General features: G+C 43.5%; 1 protein-coding gene across 2 annotated transcripts in view; it reads right to left on the reverse strand.

Moving 5' to 3' along the window:
• The window catches only part of sin3aa (SIN3 transcription regulator family member Aa), a 128,636-nt gene extending 113,503 nt beyond the window's left edge, over positions 1 to 15,133 (reverse strand). For both annotated transcript variants that reach the window (XM_072553213.1, XM_072553217.1), the window contains exons 1-2: positions 15,048 to 15,133; positions 9,615 to 9,761 (exon numbers count right to left, since the gene is read on the reverse strand). The gene's annotated coding sequence lies outside the window, so the exon portion shown is untranslated. The remainder of the gene's footprint in view (positions 1 to 9,614; positions 9,762 to 15,047) is intronic.
• Between the last annotated feature and the right edge of the window lie 6,656 nt (positions 15,134 to 21,789).

Consider the following 21,789-nt stretch of genomic DNA (forward strand, 5'->3'; position numbering starts at 1 on the left):
CTGTGATAAATCAAGATTTGCAAACTATATACAAATTTTGCTTTGTCTCATTCCTCAACTGTTCTTGCAATTGTTGTTTTAGTGTTAAACCCTAAGCTTTGCATCTCCCATTCGTGAGTTTTCTTTCCTGTCTCAGCCTGCCATTGATCTCTTTCAAGTGACCATGTTAAAACTATCCTAATAGCCCAGTTGTATCCTGGCACACCTTGTCAATTCCCAAATGTTCCCCTATCTCTTTTCACCCAGTTTATTTCAGTAGCTGAACTTTCAGCCATGTCTGTACCTGTAGATCCTCACTTCTCCATTTAAAAGCTGCTTTTAGTTTATGCCTCATCCTCCCTTAGTGACTCTATCCACATCAAAATATCCATCTTTCATCTGCTTTCAGTTATACATGACCATCTGAAGGAGCAGGTCAGAGGCTGGGAAATAGGAAGTAATTCCATTCCTAACTTCCCTACAGTCTGTCCACCACTTACAAAGCATAAGTAAGCTATCTATGGAGTAGCTAAGTATGTCTATAGCAAAACCAATATCTATGAAACAATTGAAACAGACCACTGGAGGCTGACAGCCTACTATACTTGACTGTAAACATGCCATGAGTGGTGAGTGCATGGCATGCACTGCCAGTAGTGGTAGAGTCAGATACATTAGGGACATTTAAGTCCTCTTAGGCACATGGATGACTACAAAATGTAGTGTTTCGGTTAGTTTCATCTTGGATTTGGATAAAAGGTTAGCACAACACTGGAGGGCTGAAAAACAGTACAAGTCCTATATTCTGTATCAGCAGTGCTTCAGTTGGGCATGACAAGCCTTTGACATAGGCTGTCTATTAGCAAAGATGAGCTAGTCAGTTTTTAAAAAAAAAAAAAATTAACCCTCTGAGTACATTTCAAGAAGACCACAACTGGAGTGGGAGATGAACATAATGACTTTTTAGTTTTACTTAAATACCTTAACTGGCTGAGATCTATTCTATAGCAGTAGTAAGAGCTTCATTAACTCTGCTATAATCTTAACTCCATTTCATAGAATTAATATGCAAAATTATGCAAACCATTCCTGCTTGGAGCAGGAGAAGGATCAAACTCTCTGCCAAATCCTATCTTGAACCACAACACTGTTGGGAACACCAATTATGCAAACTAAGTTTACATGATCACATCCAGTAAATTACTGGATTAAATGGCTGCAGCACAAACACTTCAGATTAATTGATCCAAAACAATAAAGTCTGAGTGTCACAGCCATGTTTTATTTTGCAAAAGTTAAAATCAAGATATAGTGCTTAAATCCCTGTCCATTTGGCCAAGCACCTGAAATAATATCTTTCAACCACAGCAGTTATATTGGACTAAAATTATCCTTTCACTCAAATTGCCAGACCTGATGCATTTCTCTCATACTGAGCCATACAGGGAAAAACTAGATTTTGTCAATTTAAATACTCCTGTAAATATTGTGACATTTGCTATACAGATGAAAGTTTAAATGTTTAAGACTGTCTCTTGAACAGGCTGTCTGTGACCTGCTGAGATAAGGCACTGTCCACTGGCCAGCTGTCTCCATCCAGAAGGATCCAAGTGACTTTGTTACACTGACTTCAACTAAACAAGAGGGATGAACATCAGCTTGCACTCTGTTAAAGATGCTGTCTGGAGCTTAGACACTGCAATGCCTTTTGCATTCCATGCCCTTGTCCCCTTTTTTAAGATGGACAGTTTGGGAGGGGTGAAGAAAAAGGAGTAGGTAAGAAATTGACAAAACAAAAATTGAGGTGACAACCTGTCTTTATACTTGCTGTGCCTCAAACTTTTGGTCAACAACTGGCTAGTTAGCTTATGTTCCCTTTGAGTCAAGAGTACAAAATTTAAAAGCCTTTACATCTGGCTACAGACCAGAACATTGAGGCCAGAGTAATTGAAATGCAGAATAAACTCTCAGCAACAGGTCAATGCTGTGCCAACTAATCATGTATAAACAGCCATTTAAATATCTCTTTTCAGAATGAGACTGAAGGGGATAAAGTGAATGATCCATCAGAATGTCCAATGTTTCATGCAACACTACATTTGGGCTTGGCAGGCTGTTTCCAGTGGTCATATCCCTACCTGAGTTAGGAGACCCAGGTTTGAAGCCTAACTGCCTCTGAGGTCCCTGGACATGTTACTTGATAAGTGGAAAAAAATGCAAGGAATACTCCAGTTTCATTATAACTTTTGACTATCTCCTAAAGCTATGGATTCAAGTGTTTTAGCATCACATGAAAATTAACTGTCCTAGTTGACAGTTCCAAAATTAGGTGACCAGTTTTTTCTACTAAGGATGCTTGTTGAGTTGAAAGAAGAATGTGAAAGGCAACATAGTTATCCTGACTTTCTCTTAAATAGACTTGGAAAGTGCAAGAAATAACTTTCAAGTCTGCCTTTTTAAGAAGCAGGATGGAAGTACAGTTTAGCCTTTAGAGTAGGCTAAAGGGACTGAATTGTCTACTATTACTCCAACCTAGGTCTTGTTCTAAGTAGCCAATTATAAAGTGCAGTGGTAACCACATCTTGCAATCTGGCAGCTGTTGCCTTGATTTGCTCAGGCAAGAACAGAAGTAACTTCCATTGAATGGATAAATATGGGCTAGTACACCTAGAGAATTTTTAATACTGCAGGTTCTTGGTCTACTTGAACATCGTATGGTTATGCCGTACCCCTTTTTACCAGGTTTGATTATGAACTGACACTTGAACCCAAAACTTTTAACTGGAGCAAGAATGGTCCCAGCATCCACTTCTAGTTGGTAAGATTAGAACACTTAAAAGCCATCTGGATGTGTATATGAATGAGGGTTTGGAGAGATAAGCCAAATGCTGGCAAGTGGGACTAGATTAACTTAAAATAGCAAGTTAGCATGGACAGGTTGGACTGAAGGGGACTGTTCCTTGCTGTATGACTGACTCTGCTGAGCTATGCTGTCACTTGCAGGATTCCAATTGCAGTTGACTCCTTTCCTGAAGATTACAAGGATTTAACCAATTCAGACCCTGATTCTACAGCTCATGCAGTAGATGAGCTTGACTTGGAAGGGCAAAACTTGTGTTCTAAGCCATTTTAACTAAAGACTTTCATTAGCTCTCAATTTAAAAAACATTAATGTTTATTTTCTAATCCCTCAACCTTTCAGTAATCTCCCCTCACCATCAATTTCAAATACCTGACTATTCTTAAGCCTCTTGAGCATTCTTTCATCACTCAAACAACAAAACTCAACACTGATTCCTTAAGGCTGTAAAGTGCCTAATTGGAATGAGGTGCTGCACCTCCACCTAGTTTCCCTGACTTACTGGAACACTACTTTTTTTTGAATGAGGTGCTGAAGTAAAAAGTAACAATTGGAAATCTGGTATGTTTGTGGACTAAGTAAATGACTCAAGGTGCTTTACAAAACAATGTGCATATGGTCTTCAAGCAACACAAGTGTAATAACATCAGTAAAGTTTACATTAGATTAATTAGATTAGATTACATTAGTGTGGAAACGGGCCTTTCGGCCCAACAAGTCCATGCCGAGGCGCAACCCACCCATACCCCCTAACCGAACGCTACGGGCAATTTAGCATGTCCAATTCACCTGACCTGCACATCTTTGGACTGGTGGGAAACCAGAGGAAACCCACGCAGACACAGGGAGAACATGCAAACTCCACACAGTCAGTTGCCTGAGGCAGGAATTGAACCCAGGTCTCAGGTGCTGTGAGGCAACAGTGCTAACCACTGTGCCACCGTACTGCCCCTTCATCACTTGATCTAGAAACCATTTCTAGATCATGAAAATGCAAATATTGCATCCTTTGTAACTGTGACCAGATCCTGTAGGAACAGATGAGTTGAGTGCTGAGAATTTGACCCTCTTTTATGGAGGTAAAAACAATGACGGCAGATGCTGGAAACCAGATTCTGAATTAGTGGTGCTGGAAAAGCACTGCAGTTGAGGCAGCATCTGAGGAGCAATAAAACTGGCGTTTCAGGCAAAAGCCCTTCATCAGGAATGGGCTTTTGCCTGAAATGTCAGTTTTTTAAACTGCTCCTCAGGTGCTGCCTGAACTGTGCTTTTCCAGCACCACTAATCCAGACCCTGGTTATGGAGGGAACATGGTCATTGGAATGTTGATGGGGAGATGCATTCAGCAGAAATTGAGAATATTCTTTTTAACAATGCTGGAGTAATTCCACAGGTCTGGCAATGTCTGTAGGGAAAATATTAAACATGGAGTCTAGTATGACTCTTCAAAACTGTTCTTGAGTGACTAGTTTTTCAAGCAGCAGAGGAGCAAAGTGACAGATGGAAGAGGTCCAGTGCAAAAGATGCAGGGTTTGATAATGGTGAATGAGATTATAAAATGGATGTGAATTAAGTTTTAAAGGGGAGAATGGGTCCTCTAAGAGCAAACTAAAGAGAAACCAGATTGTAAAGCCTTAATGGCAAGCAACTGGGGGTCAGGGTTATTCCTGTGGACAGGTGTTCCTCAAAGCAGTCACCTCAGTTTAGTTTTGCCAATGATCCCTTGAATGTGTACTCTTGACCTTAAGACATGTTTCCAATTTTATTTCCATGCCACAACCCTGCATCTAAACAACACTGTTCAGACAAAGGTACAGTTAAATTTTAATACCCTAATTGGCCAAATGAGTTTGGTGCCCAGTTAAAGGACACAAAGCACCCTCTGGGAGGTGGGAGCTGCCAGTCTCTTGCTAGGGACAGGAAGCTGTTATGTGGGAACCTGTTGCCTACTTTCCTTAGCAGGGCAATCTGTAGAAGCCAGCAAGATAATGCCACTTGGCACTGAATGCCAAGTCAAGATTCAATACTCAAATCAGCCCCTTTTTATTTTCTTCATAATCTAAATTTTGCTAAAAGTGATTCAGAAGTACAATGTGCAGCAGACTTAAATTGGTAAAATCAAATTGCAGTGATTTTTCTCAAACCCACAAGTGAATGGATTTCCACTTCCCATCCATAGCAGTTTAAAATGTCCCAGACTTCAATTTGAGCAGTCTGCATCTTAACTGATCTATATCCCTTACCTACATGCCTTAATTCAAAAAATGTGATCTGTAGTTTTCAGCGATAATGGTTGGTTTCTACTGCCCTTGTTTGTCTGGAAAAGTTGCTTCCCACTTATTATCCTGAACAGCTTTGAAAGCTGATGTACTCTTTTTCAAACAGGCAGTTTTTGTTCATGTATCACTGAAGCACTGGAAACATTTTCCTGTAGATTTATCTTGCAGGACATTAAAGCTGAATGGCTGGTGGGCACTCTATTGTAAGACTCTGGCTCCAGAACAAGCTGCACTTTGGGTCTGCCTCCATAAATAAGAAACCTGTTCACTTGTGTTCCTGTTTAGATGCAAGTATCAAGTTTGAGAGTCAGCAAATCTAAATGAACAGATGGGTCAAGTTTATTTGAGGTAGAGGATGCTGTTGGCAGTGCAGACAGAGGAAAGCCACCAGTTTTGCGATGGGGTTCTATTGAGAGTTTCTAAAAACACAGGTAAGGATGAGGACCTTGTTACCAAAGCTGTCCATCATGACTTCATCACCTTGATGGTGATTGGCTGTTTGCTTAAGATCAGTCTGTGGTGAAGGTGATAACATGACATTTTATATCCATGTTAGGATGGGATGACCTAGAAGGTAAGTGATTGATTGGTATTCCTATTGCCCTTATCTTAACAAGCTGTTTTGGCTGTTCCACCCAGGATGGTAACTAAAGGGTTTGGTGTGTCTGAGAGAGAGAACTGAATTGGACTTTCTCATCACTGATCTATTCCAAAGATGTGCAGGTTAGGGTGAATTGGCAATGTTAAATTGCCCATTGTGTCCAGGGATGTGTAGGTTAGGTGCATGAGTCAGGGGTACATGTAGGGGAATGGGTCTGGGTGGGAGACTCTTCAGAAGGTTAGTGTGGACTTGTTGGGCCAAATGGCCTGTTTCCAAACTACAGGGATTTGATTGGAAGTATTGCTGACAGACTTGGGCTGGTCCAGGGTGCTAAATGTTTTTTCTAATACTTGTCTAGAATGACTGCTTCTGTAGATATTAGAGCAATCTAAATGCTTCCCTTGTAATCCTACCCAGTCACTATCACAGCTGTGGAGCTGCATTGATTTGCTCTCCTGAAAATTCAGCACTGGCTGAGATTCAGTATGAAAAGATTGCTTATGACCTCGGGATGTCCCAAGAACTTCAGTCAACAAAATCTTAATCTTTCCTTCAAGGGGAACACCGTTAATTTGTGCACAACGAGCATCCACAAACTACTTGGATCATTGGATGCAGTAGTATTTCAGATGTTGTACTACTGCACAAACTTCTGTGCAGAAAATGGCCATTGCAGAAGTAGTCTGCAGTCAGATTTGATATGAGCTCCACCACTTGAAGGAGCATCAGCTTTCACTTCAGAAATCAGCCAAATTGCAATACAGTACACTATTATAGCCTCGCATTAATACTAACCCCCCCCCGGTGACCAAATGCATTCATTTTCAGTCTGAATTAATGGAAATAAAGCCCCAGCATATCACTGAGGGGTCCTTGCAGATGAGTGTAAGAGACTTTGATCCTGATGTGGGCATTTTCAAACACTTCCCCAGAGGAGTTGGTTTCTACTAAATGTTAATCAAACTTTCCATTTGATTTCTAATGGAGAGAAAGAGATGCAAAGTGTTGCTTTTGTTGGTATCTGAACTTGGCTGTCACTCCTCTGACCCACATTTTAATGTGGAATGACATCTTTGCAAGAGGCCCTGGTGTTCAATCTGGCATAAGTTCTTGCTGGTCAGAGGAGCCTAGCATTGGTACCTCCCTTGGGTTAAACACCAACCACAACCTGTATCCACTTCTTTTGAATGTAGGAAAGGGAAGGTGAATCAAATATTGATCCCCAAGTCTTGCAAGACCCTTTCTGCAACAGAGGGTAAGGGAGAACTCCAATTAGTGAAAATATTTTTCTTTAAGGGGTCAGTGACACAGATTTGAAGGAGCTTGAGGCTGCACAGATGAAATGGGTTGGAACTACAAAAGAATGTATAACAAGGAGTAAAACTTTAAATTTTGCTTACTGCACTTTGGATGATTTAGCTCTTTTGGAACACTGGGTCAGAAGATCCAGGTCCCAGTTAAAGTCCCATGCTCCAAGCTTTGTCAAAACACTTTTAAAGTTGTGTATATAGTGCTTGAACACAATAGTCTTGCTACTTCTAGGTCTTTGGTTCATGTCTCATCTGCCACAGGTTTGAACAAGCTGATTTTAAAATATTGTGGGATGAGTTGTGACTGTCAACTCTGACCAAGGGAAGGATAGAATTCTCTTTCACCATTGGGCTTGTATCTGAATTGACATTAACTTCTTAACATGAGTAAATGTCCACTTGTTTTTGCCACCAAGCAAGAACCAGGTCACCAGCAAGTGTGGTAACTGTTTTTTGGTGGAGGTAATGGATGAGGGATCAGCTTTTATAGTAATGAGGCAAAGTGTAGGCAAATAAAGTTTCAAATATGATAGGAAAATAAAAGTAACAGCCAGACAAAAACACCCTGCTTGTAGGTTAGTTTAGTTGTAATTCTGAATGGGATTGAAGCTGTTTTTTGCCTGGGTCTTCCTGATGTTCTGGTTCATCTACCCTTTTTTAAACACGAGTGTAGTAATTTATTTGGTTTAGTCCTTACTGTGGAGAAGGAGCTGGATGCTTCCACTTAAGGTGGATAAATCCCTGGGACCTGATAAAGTGTACTCAAACTGTGGGAAGTGATTGGCCCCTGATGGAGATCTTTGTATCATTTGTTACACGTGAGGCACCAAAAGACTAGAGGCTGGCTAATGTGGTACCGCTTCAGTGGTAAGGAATAGCCAGGGAACTGTAGACTGAGTCTGACATCAATGGTGAACAAGTTGTTGGAGGGAATTCAGATAGGATTTCCACTTTTTTTGAAAGGCACAGACTGACTTGGATAGTCAACATGGCTTTGTGGGGAAATTCTCTCAAACCTTATTTCTTCAGTAACAATTTAGGGCAGAGGAGTGGATATCATCTGTGGATTTCAATAAGGCATTCAAGGTTCCTCATGGACCAGTTAGTGAGCTTATGTAACATTGAATACAGGGAGAACTTGTTAGTTAAATACAGAACTGGCTCAAGATACAGTGGTGGCAGGTTGCTTTTCAGACTGGAGGCCTGTGACTAGTGGTGTCATAAGGATCAGTGCTGGGTCCACTTTTTGGTCAATTATGTAAATGACTTTGAACATAGAAGGTATAGTTAGTAAGTTTGCAGGTGACTCAAATTGTAGTGTACAGCAAGGAAGGTTACCTCAGTACAATAGGACCTTGATCAGATGCTCCAATGGGTGAAGGAGTGGCAGATGGGGTTTAGCTAAATGTGAGGTGCTGCCTTCAAAGGCACATCAAGACAGAACTTAAGATGCTTTAAGGTCCTCAGTGTTGCTGAACAAAGAGCTTGGAATGCAGGTTCATAGTTGAAAGTGGAGTCACAGGTAGGTAGTGAAGGTGTTTAGTATGCCTTTGGTTAAAGTATTGAGGTATAGGAGTTGAGCAGTCATTTTGCAGCTATACAGAACACTAGGCCACTTTTGGAATACTGTGTCCAATTCTGGTCCCCCTGTTAAAGGATGTTGTGGAATGTGAAGGGATTCCGATAAGATTTGACCAAGATGTTGCCAGGGTTAAAGGACTCAAGTTGTAGGGAGGCTGAATAGACTGGTCAATTTTCCTTGGTGTGAGGTGAGGCTGAAGGCTGACTTAGGTTTACAAAATCATGAGGTGCAGTAAGGAAATTCAAAACCAAAGGGCATGAGTTAAGGATAAGGGGAGAGATTCTGAAGTTCATTTAAGAGACAACACTTATGCAGAGGGTGGTGCATGTATGGAATGAGCTCTGAGGAAGAGGCAGCAGGTACAATTACAGCATTTAATACCCATTTAGATGGGTATAGGAAGGGTTGAGGGATATGGGTAAAGTGCTGGCAAATGGGACTAATTTATCTTCCTTATAGCATGGACAAGTTGAACTAAAGTCTGTTTCCATGCTGTACATCGGAGGCAAATAGCCAGACTACATGGGGATGGTGTTTGTGATAGACATTTCACTGAATTTTGAAATTTAAGTGTACAAGTAGTAAACAATCTTGAATCAGCAAAAGAGCCAAGAAATATTTGGGAGCTACATGGGGCAGGGTTTGAAATGGAATCATGGGTAATTCCACTAAAGTGGACTTGGGGAAAAGATGGCCTGTGCAGAAAGGTCCAGATGGCTGCAATCTGAATATTATAGATTGTTTTGACTTGAATAGTCTGTGGACCTGTACATAGAAACCAGATGGCTCAAAATTGAGCCAGGTGAGAAGGCAAGATCTCTACTGTTGGACTGACTTTAGTGGTTGAGTACTAGGGTGGGATTTGATGGACATAGCAGGCAGTGATGTTACAGGGGAACCAGCCTGAGACATGGAGGAAAAAGTAATCTGAGCAACAACAAAGCAATACAAAAACTTAAAGCCTGGGGAGGAGGGTGAAGAAAACCAAAGCAAAAATTCTTACCTAGTTAGTCCCTCAATCTGTCAGATGTTCAGTGACTAGTCTTGTACAGGTGGGAGGTCCAATGTATTAGGTGATCGCCTTTTCATAAAGCAACAGGACGCTTTCCTGATGCCAATGGTGTGTGGACAGGATGTTGGACACCGGTCTCTGAAATGCAGGATCTTGACTTTAGAAGATCAGACTTCAGGCTTAGCTTTAGCACAAAGCTACACTTCAAATTCTCAACATGGTGGGAGTGCTGATGTTATTTGAACCAGTGACTTGGCTGACAAGGCGCTAAACAGGAATATTAAAATTCCATGAGATGGAATTCCTGTCTTGGTCACATTTACTGCTCATCCTGAATTGCAATGAAGGTAGTGGTGAACTGCCTTTTGACTGAACAGGAGTGACTTGTTTTAAAGTGACCCCTATTCTTCTTTCACAGGGAAACATCTTGTTGTACCTTTAAGGTTTTCTGAGGAGTGCTCTCGCGCTGAACCCCCACACTCATTCAAACTCCAATGGATACAGATCTAACCCCAATTTCCATTTCCTCATGCTAGAAATCTGCCTAGTTTTAAATTAATGGTGTGGACTTCAAGTGATTAGTCATCCAATAGCAATTTCTGTTTGAATTCTACAAACTAATCCAATTAGTGAATTTTGTCTTAATGGTGCAAATATTTTCAAACTTCTTCTTCTTGTAGGAAATATTTGAGGCCTTGATTTACCACATGAAAGTATCCCATACAACATTGCAGTCAGTGGTATGAAGTGGCCAGTCCTGGCTGAGTGCAGTGGCTCAGTGGTTAGCACTGCTACCTCTAGCACTAGGTTCAATTCCAGCCTCATCCAACTTGAGTTTACACATGCTCTCTGGGTGCTTCAGTTTCTTCCCACAGTGCAAAGATGTGTAGGTCAGGTGGCTTGGCCATGCTAAATTACCCCAGTATCCTGGGATGTGTAGGATGGTGACTTTTCACTGTCCCCACCCAATTCCAGGACCAATGGGCACCACAATGCCATTCAAGTTCAACACAACACTGTCTTAACTCTATCTCTATCAGTTGCAGGACTGTATCATAAGTCTAAACATCTTTTGACCACTTCTCCACTTCCACCCTTAGAAAGAATGATGAAGTTCATGATTTCACAAGTTTTCAGGATTATATAGATTTCTAAAGGAGTCAGTATCTACAACTGAGACCAGGATAAGATTCAGGTTTGGTGATTAAATGCTAAATTCCTACAATTTAACACTGAACTGGTCATATTGCTCAACCAGAGCACACTAGAGGCTGGAAATTCTGTAATTAGGAACTCTCCACCTGTCCTTGAGGCTCAAGACAGGAGTATAATGGAATACTTGAGGTTCCAGGGTAGCTACTGTGCTTGAGGGACTGGACCCGTAGACTTTTTTGTCCTGTTCTTGCAGAATGAGTACAACACTAGCCCAACTCCACCAGGACAAGGGTGCTACCCAGGCTGAGGCAGGAATTGAACACAGGTCTCTGGTGCCTCAACACCAGAGACCTGTGTTCAGTTCCTGCCTCAGGCAACTGTTTGGGGTTTGCACTTTCTGTCTGAATGGGTTTCCTCTGGGTGCTCAGGTTTCTTCCCACAGTCCAAAGATGTGCAGGTTGGGTGAACTGGACATGCTAAATTGTCCATAGTGTTAAGTGTAGGGGAATGGGTCTGGGTCTGTTGCTCTTCAGAGTTGGTGTGGACTTGTTTCTACACTATAGGGAATCTAATCAAAACTCACTTGATAAACATTCCTATTCACTGTCTTGCAGTGGTGTAATACAACAACTCTAAGAATACTTTGACAGCACCTATAGGACAAGTATGAGAGACCACCACCCCCTGCACATTCCCTCTAAGACACTCCAACCTGACTTGGAAATATTTTCCCATTCATTCAGTATTGGGTTCATGATTTCACAAGTTTTCAGGATTATATAGATTTCTAAAGGAGTCAGTATCTACAACTAATGAGACCAGGATAAGATTCAGGTTTGGTGATTAAATGCTAAATTCCTACAATTTAACATTGGGTTTAATACTGGCATTTGCACCCTTTTTTTAATAGCCTTGCACATCTACCTCCAGAATATAGACTAGTGGTTCAAGAAGGCAGCTAATCAAGGGTAACCATGGTCTTCCCAGCCAGCAACATCACCTCTAATCAATAAATGAATAAATAAGCTTACTTGACATTGCTTTATTGTAACTAGATCACGTCATTTACTAATTCAAATTGACTTATTGCCACCACCTAATATACACAGAAGCTACACTCAGCAGGTCTGGTAGCATCTGTGGTAGAAACAAAGCAAACAATTTCAGGTGCATGACTTCAAGCCGGGAGTATAGGAATTTAAGGAATTCAATGCAGGGCGGGGGTATATTTTTAAGGTGATGAGATATCTTAAAGACGGCGGTGGGGGGGGGAACAATTCTCTTAACTTCATGAATAGGGAAGGTTTGGTAAGATGAGCCAGGAGCAGCCAAGTGAGACCAGTTTAGTTTGGGATTATGTTCGGCATGAACTCGTTGGACGGAAGGGTCTGTTTCTGTGTTTTGTGACTCTGCTGTCGAATCAGTTTTTAGTGACACGACATTGAGATACTGAATACTGATATTTCAAATGTAACTTTCCAAAATGAGGGTCCGAAATTTCTTGTCTTTACCCAGATTGCTTAAAGACTACTGTTTTTTTTTAAAAGTCAAAACTCTCCGTAGAGGCGTTACCTTTAGTAGGGACTCTCTTGCTCACCGCAACCTCAAATTAACTTCTGGTGATTAAGAGGAATGACATTAACCGAACCCTATTGCTATTATTTCTGAACGGCTTCTTTATACTAAAAAAAGTTAAATCTAATTTTTAAAGTGGTTAGCTATGGGTGAAAGCTGTTTCTATCCCCTGAACTTTACAACTTCTCCAGGGCTGTTCGAGTGAACGATGAAAACAACGCAGTGGCTTCAGCAATATTGAACTTTACAAGGTGCCCTCCCCCTGCCTTACAATTCCCAAACAAGGTCACTTCTCAAGCAGCGTCAGATTGGACTCGAAACCCTTACGCTGTTTCTCTCTCCATGGAGACTACCAGACCTGCTGAGCACTTTAAGGCCATTTATGTTTTGATTTGGTAAACGTGTTTACAAATTTACGATTCTAGCCCTTAGAGGAATGAAGAGTCGAGTGTCAACTCCTGGATATTTTTGAGTTTCAAATATCGATTCACTCCAGAGTGGTGTTCTTGCACTTTGTTTTTTTTTGGAAGTCTATCTCCTTTTCTGCCGGAGACCTAGAGCACTCAGCAGCTGCGAGTCGTCCAGCTGTTCAACCCTCTTGCTGCCTATGTCTGTTTTCCCCTCTCCCTATACGATTAAATAACATTCATCCCTGTAGGTCGAAAGTTCTCGGTTAACACCGTGACAACGCTGGTTTTGGAGGGACAGAACACCCGAGAGTAAACCACCGGAGCAAAAATAAATAAGATTGAAGGAAGGTTACAATTGGGTGAAAAGCCTGGGCTCCACCCCTTTCCCGCCCTCAACTGGATACAGTCAACACACTCTGGCCCTGGAGCTTTTCATTGGCCGATAGTGTTTTCTCCTTTTGAATTTGTAACAAGAACCAGGACACGGCACAATTCGCCGAAACTCAGCCACACACCAGTGGCTCCCCGGGGTGACTCAGCGAGGGCTTCCATCTCCCCTGTGTTCTTTCCTGATTTGTTTCAGGCTGGAAGAAACTAGATTTCTTGCTGTAATTTTACTTTCAGGCGAGCGGGGAAACCCAGTGACTGCGGGCACTCTCTCCCCGCGTGAGGGTGACAGCGGGCAGCACGCTCTTTCCCTTCCCCCACCTCCTCCCCACCGTCTCCCCGGGTGAGGCTAACAGCGGGTAGGGCACCTGTCTGTTTTCCTCCCCCGGGCTGTGAGATTCAGGTGAGGGTGACCAACGGGCAATATTCTCTCCACCTCCTTCCTTTTCTTCCCCTACACCCCCCTCTCCAATGAGGGTGACCCCGGTGGGCACCCCCCTCCCCTGGCCGGGGTGAGGCTGACATGGGATGGGACACCCCCAGGGGACTCCTGCCTGTGTACCCCCTCCCCAGGGCGAGTGTGATTCCGGGCGGGACTTCCCTGTCTCTTTGTTATCCCATTCCCCGCGTGAGGGAATCCCCGCCCCGTTATGTGAGACTCCATTGTGACGCAGCCGTCCCTCCCCCTTCTCTCTTCCCCCCCCACACCAACCAGGGGGAAAGTAGCAGGGACCAATGGGCTCCCTCCGGCACCAACCAATCAGGAAGGGAGGCGGTGACGCTGTGGTGACATTAGCCAATAGGACGTAAAAGGCGGAGCAGAGCACGCGTACGGGGGCGTGGCTTGTTGGGAAGGGGGCGTGGCTTGTGGGGAAGGGGGCGGTGCTGAGCCGTGTTTACTCCGCGGGAACGAGTCAGGAGGCCGCAGACCCCGGAGCCGGGGGAAGGAGGAGGATGTGGTGTACAGCCTGGACATCACCTCGGCCCGGGCTGGTGCCTCAACCTGGGCATACACACACACACACACACACTCTCTCTCCTAGGAGTCTCACTACCCGGGGATATTGGGTTGGTGGGCGGTGTGGAAGGGGCAGGAGGTGGCTCAGGGTCGGGAGCGAATGAACCATCCAAGTTCCTTCCCCTTTCTCATTGTCTTCCCCCCCAGGACCCGAGGGTTGATTTGTCGCGGGTTCCTCGACTTGCAAAGTTACTGCAGGGGAGAGGCTTTTGTTCCACAGCCCGAGATGGTCGACCCCCCCCGGGGGTGAGCTCTCCGAACCCTTTCGGAGGGGAGAGGAAGAGGCCGGAGGGGAGGTGGAGCCTAAATCCGATCAAGTCCCTCCTTACCCCCCCCTTCCCCTCCCCACAAAGCGACTCCGAGAATCCGACACAACAAAATGGCCCGGAGACTGCGCAGCTTCCCTTCCGCCTCGCTCCCCTTCTGCAGCTTCACGAGAGCGGGCAGCCCCCCCTCTCTCTCCCCCCTCCCACCCACCGAACAGATTATAAATAGTAAGCTGGTGGCCAGAGAGAGAGGAACACCGCCCTCTCCTCCCCGAGAGGAGGCCATCTGCCCTGGGGGTTGGGGCTGTTTAGGAGCACGGTGTTTCTCTTTCTTCCCCTCCCCAGGGAGATGGTGGGTGAAGTCGAAAAGCTGCCCCCCGCAGCAGCCGCCCCAAGCTCAGGGAGCACTCGTAAAGGCCGGGGAGATCTTTTTTTTTCCCCCCCACCCCCTTCCTAACCACACACACGCGTTCCCCCTCTTCACCCCTGCCGAACAGACCCCCTTCCCGTGCTCTCCAGCCCTTGCCCCCCCCCCATCCTGTGCAAAGCAGGAACGCCATTCAGAAAACGAAAGCATCCGCAAACAACACAGAGAATCGGAGGGTTCGCTCACCCACAAACTCCCAGCTGCTCTCCCTCCCCTCCGCTCTCACAGGCAAACCGAGAATGGAAACACCCCCCTCTCATTAACATAGGCCCCGGGGAGGGAGGGGACTGAAAGAGCGTCACTGCTTTAAACTCAACCCCGCCAACACCAGCCTGACTCCGGGAGAGAACAGAGACTGTAGATCTCTCTCTTTTTCCCCCAACCCAGGCGGGGGACACCGTCTGGCTGCATTCGGGAGCTTCTTTCGATGCATTGCAGATGTCAGTATCAAGAAGTAATCTCAAACTCCGCCCACACACACACACAACGTTAACAGCCGCTTGTTGTCATGTTAGGAAACCCAGTTGCTAATTTGCACACAGCAAGCTCCCATCAGCTGCTATGTGACCCTCTGACCCGTTGATGTAGGTGCTGGAGTTAATACCTGGCCCGTACCTACTGGAATGGGATTCGATCGAACTCGTATTTGTTTGATTCTGAGGCTTATGCTATCCCTTAAGGTAGGCAAAATTCTACCCCTTCAGTCACCACTGCAGGACAAATGTCCGTTTTCCACATTGTACATATGTTAGCAGAGAGAGAGAAGATCTGTTGTGCTGTGAACGGTTTTTATCTAAACTGAAAAGGCTTTCTTGGCTGATTCCTGGCATGAAAGAATTTGACTTCCAAGAATGGTGGAGCCTTGTGAGCCTATACCCGTTGCATTTTAGAAGATTCTGAACTTAATGAAATGTAAACTTCTGAGAGAATGTTCCCCTCATGGAGGTACTTAGAAGTAGGGGACACTCTTTCAAAATAAGGCATCTCCTGTTTAAGACAGATGAGGAATTTCTTGCAGGTTAGTCGTGTTTGGAATTTTCTTTCTGTTTTAGGTAGATCTTTGATAGACAAGGAAGCTTGGGAAGGACATAATTGAGAATGGAGTTGAGGTCAGCCATGGTTTTATTGAATAGTGGAGCAGCCTCAAGAGGCTAAATGGTCTGCTCTTGGTCCTGCTTCTTAAGACAATGGAGAACATGCCCGTTCTTTGGAATAATGTGATGGGATCACTGCCATCTAACTCAAAACACAGTCTGACTTATTGCTACCTCTGGTGCACTGCTCCCTCTATCATTCTCAAATATCAGTGTGGGGTCCAGCTTCTGAAGTGAAACTTGTACCCATGCCCATCTGAGGCTGAACTGTTACCTCCAGTCACCATTGAAAATGGCCCATTTCTAATCTGTGGATTCTGGGCGGCACGGTGGCACAGTGGTTAGCACTGCTGCCTCACAGCGCCAGAGACCATAAGACCATAAGACCATAAGACATAGGAGTGGAAGTAAGGCCATTCGGCCCATCGAGTCCACTCCGCCATTCAATCATGGCTGATGCGCATTTCAGCTCCACTTGCCAGCGTTCTCCCCGTAGCCCTTAATTCCTCTAGACAACAAGAACCTATCAATCTCGGCCTTGAAGACATTTAGCGTCCCGGCTTCCACTGCACTCCGTGGCAATGAATTCCACAGGCCCACCACTCTCTGGCTGAAGAAATGTCTCCGCATTTCCGTTCTGAAATGACCCCCTCTAATTCTAAGGCTGTGTCCACGGGTCCTAGTCTCCTCGCCTAACAGAAACAATTTTCTAGCATCCACCTTTTCAAAGCCATGTATTATTTTGTACGTCTCTATTAGATCTCCCCTTAATCTTCTAAACTCCAACGAATACAACCCCAGTATCCTCAGCCGTTCCTCATATGCTAGAGTTGGGTTGAGACCTGGGTTCAATTCCCGCCTCAGGCGACTGACTGTGTGGAGTTTGCACATTCTCCCAGTGTCTGCGTGGGTTTCCTCCGGGTGCTCCGGTTTCCTCCCACAGTCCCAAGATGTGCAGGTCGGGTGAATTGGCCATGCTAAATTGCCCGTAGTGTTAGGTAAGGGGTAAATGTAGGCGTATGGGTGGGTTGCGCTTCGGCGGGGCGGTATGGACTTGTTGGGCCGAAGGGCCTGTTTCCACGCTGTAAGTAATCTAATCTAATCTAATCATGTAATCCTAGCGAGAGAAATCCCACAGACTGTCATCCAAACTCTGGTTTACACTGCTGCATTTGCATTGGCTGTCCCACTTATAACATTGTTTTAATTATACTTATCTGCCCTGAGTGCCCACGTCTGATTTACAGCTTACCTTGGTATATAGGAAAGTCATCATGAACAATCTTTTCAAGGCTGGTGGGGTGAGTCAAGGGAAAACCTTCTGTGTACACACCAGCCTCGAATAGATTGTTCATGGTGACTTTCCTATATACCAAGGTAAGCTGTAAATCAGACATGGGCACTCAGGGCAGATTTTTTTTTGTAAGTATAACTAAAACAATATTATGGGTTGAGTCAGGAAAACCTTCTGTACACGGATGTTTCAGCTAACCTGGAGAACAGGCAATTATTGATCTTGACACAAGGTGCAAAAATGCAACATGTTCTTCCCAGTCGTGCAAATCGTCTTCATGGACAAATCATGTTTTAAAATAACTACAGACCCACACGTTCCAAATGTAACTTCTTTTTCTAGGGGGAAACAATCTGGTTATGCTATCCTGAGCATTCCTGATATTAATTAGTATCTTGCATTATGTTAACTAGCATCCCTGATGCTAGTCAGGGATGAATATGAGGGGGGTGGGGGTGGAGATGGGTCACTCTTCAGAGCGTCGGTGTGGACTTGCCAGGCCGAATGGCCTGTTTCCATACTGTAGGAAATCTAATCTAAAAAAATCTAATCTCAATTAGAAAATTTATTATAGTGCATTACAGGCCCTTCGGTCCTCAATGTTGTGCCAACTTGTAAAACCGATCTGAAGCCCATCCAACCTAAACAGTTCCATTTTCAGTTATTTCATTTCCAATTACTCCTCTATTGGAGGACCCACCTAGGCTTCCTGGACCCAAGCTCTAAAATGCCTTCTCAAAAGAAGTGCTCTTCCATATCTTGTTTTCCTCTTAAGGATGGGGGTAATAGGATTGGTGTGAGTAAGCACTAATTTCATGGAGAAAGTAATTCACAAGCCTTGGCCAATGGGGACATGTTTAAAATCCCATCACGGCAGCTGGTGGAAATTAAAGTCAATGAGTAAACCTAGAACATATCATTTTTAATAATGGTGACCATTAAACTGCCATTTAGTAAAAACCTATTGCGTTCACCAATGTCCTTTTTTTAGGGAAGGAAACTGCTATCCTTACCTGCTCTGGCCTACACGTGACTCCAGTTCCACAGTGATGTGATTGATTCAACTACGCTTGCTCCCAGTTAAGCAATGGCTTGATTTTAAAATTCACGCCCTTGTTTCTTAATCCTGCCATGGCCTCTGTGTGTGTCTCTCTACAACCTCTGAGATCTGTGTTTATCTAACCTTTGCCTCTAAGCATCACTGGTTTACAATTTGCAGTCTGGACTCTTAGCTCTGGAATCCCCTCCCTAAACCTTTCTATTTGATTCTCCTCATTAGATACCCCTTAGGGCCTTCCACAGACCAAGCTTTTGGCCATATGGTCTGATATGGCTCAATATCAACTTGCTTATAACAATTCTATCCAGCACTCTGGGATGTTTTAGTAAATTAAAAGTACCACTGACTTTGGGGAGACATGGGTCTAGTGGCAATACCACTGGACCTGTAATTTAGAGAATATGGCTAATGCATTTGGGATTGTGGGTTTAAATCCCATTTCAGCAGCAAGAACAAAGTAATAGTGACCATGAAACTACCATCCATTGTTGTTTTAAAAAATCCATCTGGTTCACAAGTGCCCTTTGAGGATGAAAATCTGCCAACCTTATTTGGTCTGGCCTACATGTATTATATTGATTTGATTTATTATTGTCACAGGTACAGTGAGAACTTTTGTTTTGTGTGCAGTACTGGCACATCATACCATACAAAGGTGCATGAGGATAATAGAACAGAGTGAAGAATATGGTGTTACAGCTGCAGTGAAGGTGCACAGAGAGTGAGATCAACATTAAATTTAAAATTTGAGAGATCCATTCAGAAGTCCAATAACAGCAGCTGTTCATGACTCTATCTGTGCATGTATACAAACTTTTATACCCTCTGCCAAGTGGAAGAGAGCATAACTGGGGTGAGAGGGTTCTTTGATTATGTTGGTCACTTTCCTGAGGCAGCAGGAAGTATAGATGGAGTCAATAGATGGAAGTCTGGTTTGTGTGATGGACTGGGCTGTGTTCACGAGTCTCTAATTTCTTGTGGTCTTGGGAAGAGCAGTTGCCGAATTACACTGTGGTGCATCCAGATAGACTGCTCTCTGTATTGCATCTATTTAAAAAAAAAAATTGGTAAGAGTCCTTGTGGACGTTTCCTTAGCTGAATTTCCTTAGCCTCCTGAGGAAGTAGAGACATTGTCGTGCTTTCCTGGTCATTCATTGACATGGGTGGACTAGGACAGATTGTTGGTGATGATCACTCCCAGGAATTTAATGTTCTTGACCATCTTCACCTCAACACCATAATACAGACAGGAGCATGCCTTCCACTCTGCTTCCGGAAGTCAATAACTGGCTCGTTTGTTTTATTGATGTTGGAGAGATTGTTGTCCTGTGGTTAACTAACTTGCAAGGACATTAGCAATATTATTCAATTCAAGGGCAATTAGGGATGGGCAAACAATGCTGGTCTTGTTACAAAGTCCACATTATCAAAAGAATTTTAAAAAAAAACAAGTTGTTGTTTAATCATAAAGAATCACTACTAGATCAACTAGTAATAATAGACCAAAGTAATATATTTGTCAATCTAAATTTTCTGTTATGTTGAATCATACACTGTATTTCTTTTTGTTGAACATTCCAAGTTTGAAAGTGGTTACAATCATCTTGAGATTCATATCTCTAATTGTGAGGCCATGTTAAAGGGTAAATATTACAACCCCTAATAAAAGGGACGGTGACAGCATGGACTTTGAAGTCAGCTGAGTGACAGGAAACCATGAGTAGGGTGAACAGTTCTTCTTCAGACTGAGAGAAGATATACAGTGAAATACTACATTTAAAAAACCAAAAGAACTGCAGATGCAGGAAATCAGAGACAAAAATAGAAATTGCTGGAAGAGCTCTGCAGGTCTGGCAGCATCTGTAGACAGAAATCAGTTAATCTTTTGGCTCCAGTGACCCTTCCTCAGAATTCAGAACAGTTCTGAGGAAGGGTCACTGGACCCAAAACATTAACTCTGCTTTCTCTCTGCAGCTGCTGCCAGACTTGCTGAGCTCTTGCCAGGAATTTCTATTTTTGTCCAGGTTTGGGAGAAAGTGAGGACTGCAGATGCTGGAGATCAGAGCTTAAAAATGTGTTGCTGGAAAAGCGCAGCAAGTCAGGCAGCATCCAAGGCGAAGGAGAATCGACGTTTCGGCCATAAGCCCTTCAGGAATAGAGTCCGGTTTCCCTATTAATGGCTGAAACCTTGCTGTACAGAACACAACTTCAACAGGCCACGAGTGGAAATTTGACCAATTAAATTTGATGTAGAGAATTGTGAAATGATTCATTTTTGAAGAATAAGTAAAGCCATAAAATAAATACATTTGGAAAATTATAATTTAATGGAGATGCTGGAACAAAGGGATTTGGATGTTTCTGGGCACACATTGTTGACTTACCCCACGACTTTCATCAAAGGTTAATTTTAAAAGCTGTGCAAAATCCTGGCCTTTAAAAATAGAGGTTTAGAGCACAAAAGCAATAACATTGAAATAAGCCTTTATAAGGCACTGGCTCAGCGTCAGCTAGGACATAGTATACAATTTCGAGCACCACACTAATAAATAAATGAAAGGAGCGTGCAGATAGATTAAGGGGAATGGGTTTTATTATGATCGAGGAACTTCAATAATGTAGATAGAGTGGAAAAATTGGGTCTGCTCTCCTTTTTGAGAAAGTCGAGAGATTTGCTAGCAGCATTCATAATCATCAGGGCCCCAGACAGAACTGTGGTCTACCCCAGGTGGAAGAGTCAAGAACCAGCGGACACTGATTTACAAATAAAACAATGGTGAATTGGGGAGAAGCTATTTTTACACCACCTGTGGTTCGGATCTGAAATGCTCTGCCAGTGAGTGTCGTGGGGGGCTGTCAAAAGGAAATTGGGTATGTGCCTCAAGAAGCAAACTAATAGAGGGCTTTGGGAATAGGAGAGAATGAGAGAAACTGATTTGCTCTTACAGGAAACCAGTGCAGTCACGATGGGCTGAATTACCCCCTTCTACGTTGTACTTGTTCTCTGTTGTGTTAACACGCCTCCACGTGTAAAAGTACAAATAATGTTTTCAAAAGGACCGGCAAGTTAAAAATAATATGAATATAAAACAAAAATCATTTTGCGCAAGTGCAATCCATAACGACCCACATCTTTATCAATAGAATAGTAACGTCCGGTACGTAGGAAATGTGAAAAACAAATCCTAAATGGCCGGGAAAAGCTATCAATGAGGAAGGACTTCCATGGAGAGGAAAAATGAATGAAAACTGTGTCGAGAGGAGAGCCCGCCAATAGGAACAAGGCATTAGACGAGCCAATCACATCGCCAGAAACACTGTCATGTTGGTTTCAATCTCCAATCTTCTCCCAATTGAAATGTATCAAGAAAATGAGCGTTTCATGACGTCCTCCCTCAATACAATCTCAACAATTGTCGATCAAATGTATCTTTTCCTGTTCCAACTTGCCTCGGTGCACCTTGGAGTACCTGGGGAGGA

The sequence above is a fragment of the Chiloscyllium punctatum genome, chromosome 33 (assembly GCF_047496795.1).
Source record: "Chiloscyllium punctatum isolate Juve2018m chromosome 33, sChiPun1.3, whole genome shotgun sequence".
NCBI classification, from domain to species: domain Eukaryota; kingdom Metazoa; phylum Chordata; class Chondrichthyes; order Orectolobiformes; family Hemiscylliidae; genus Chiloscyllium; species Chiloscyllium punctatum.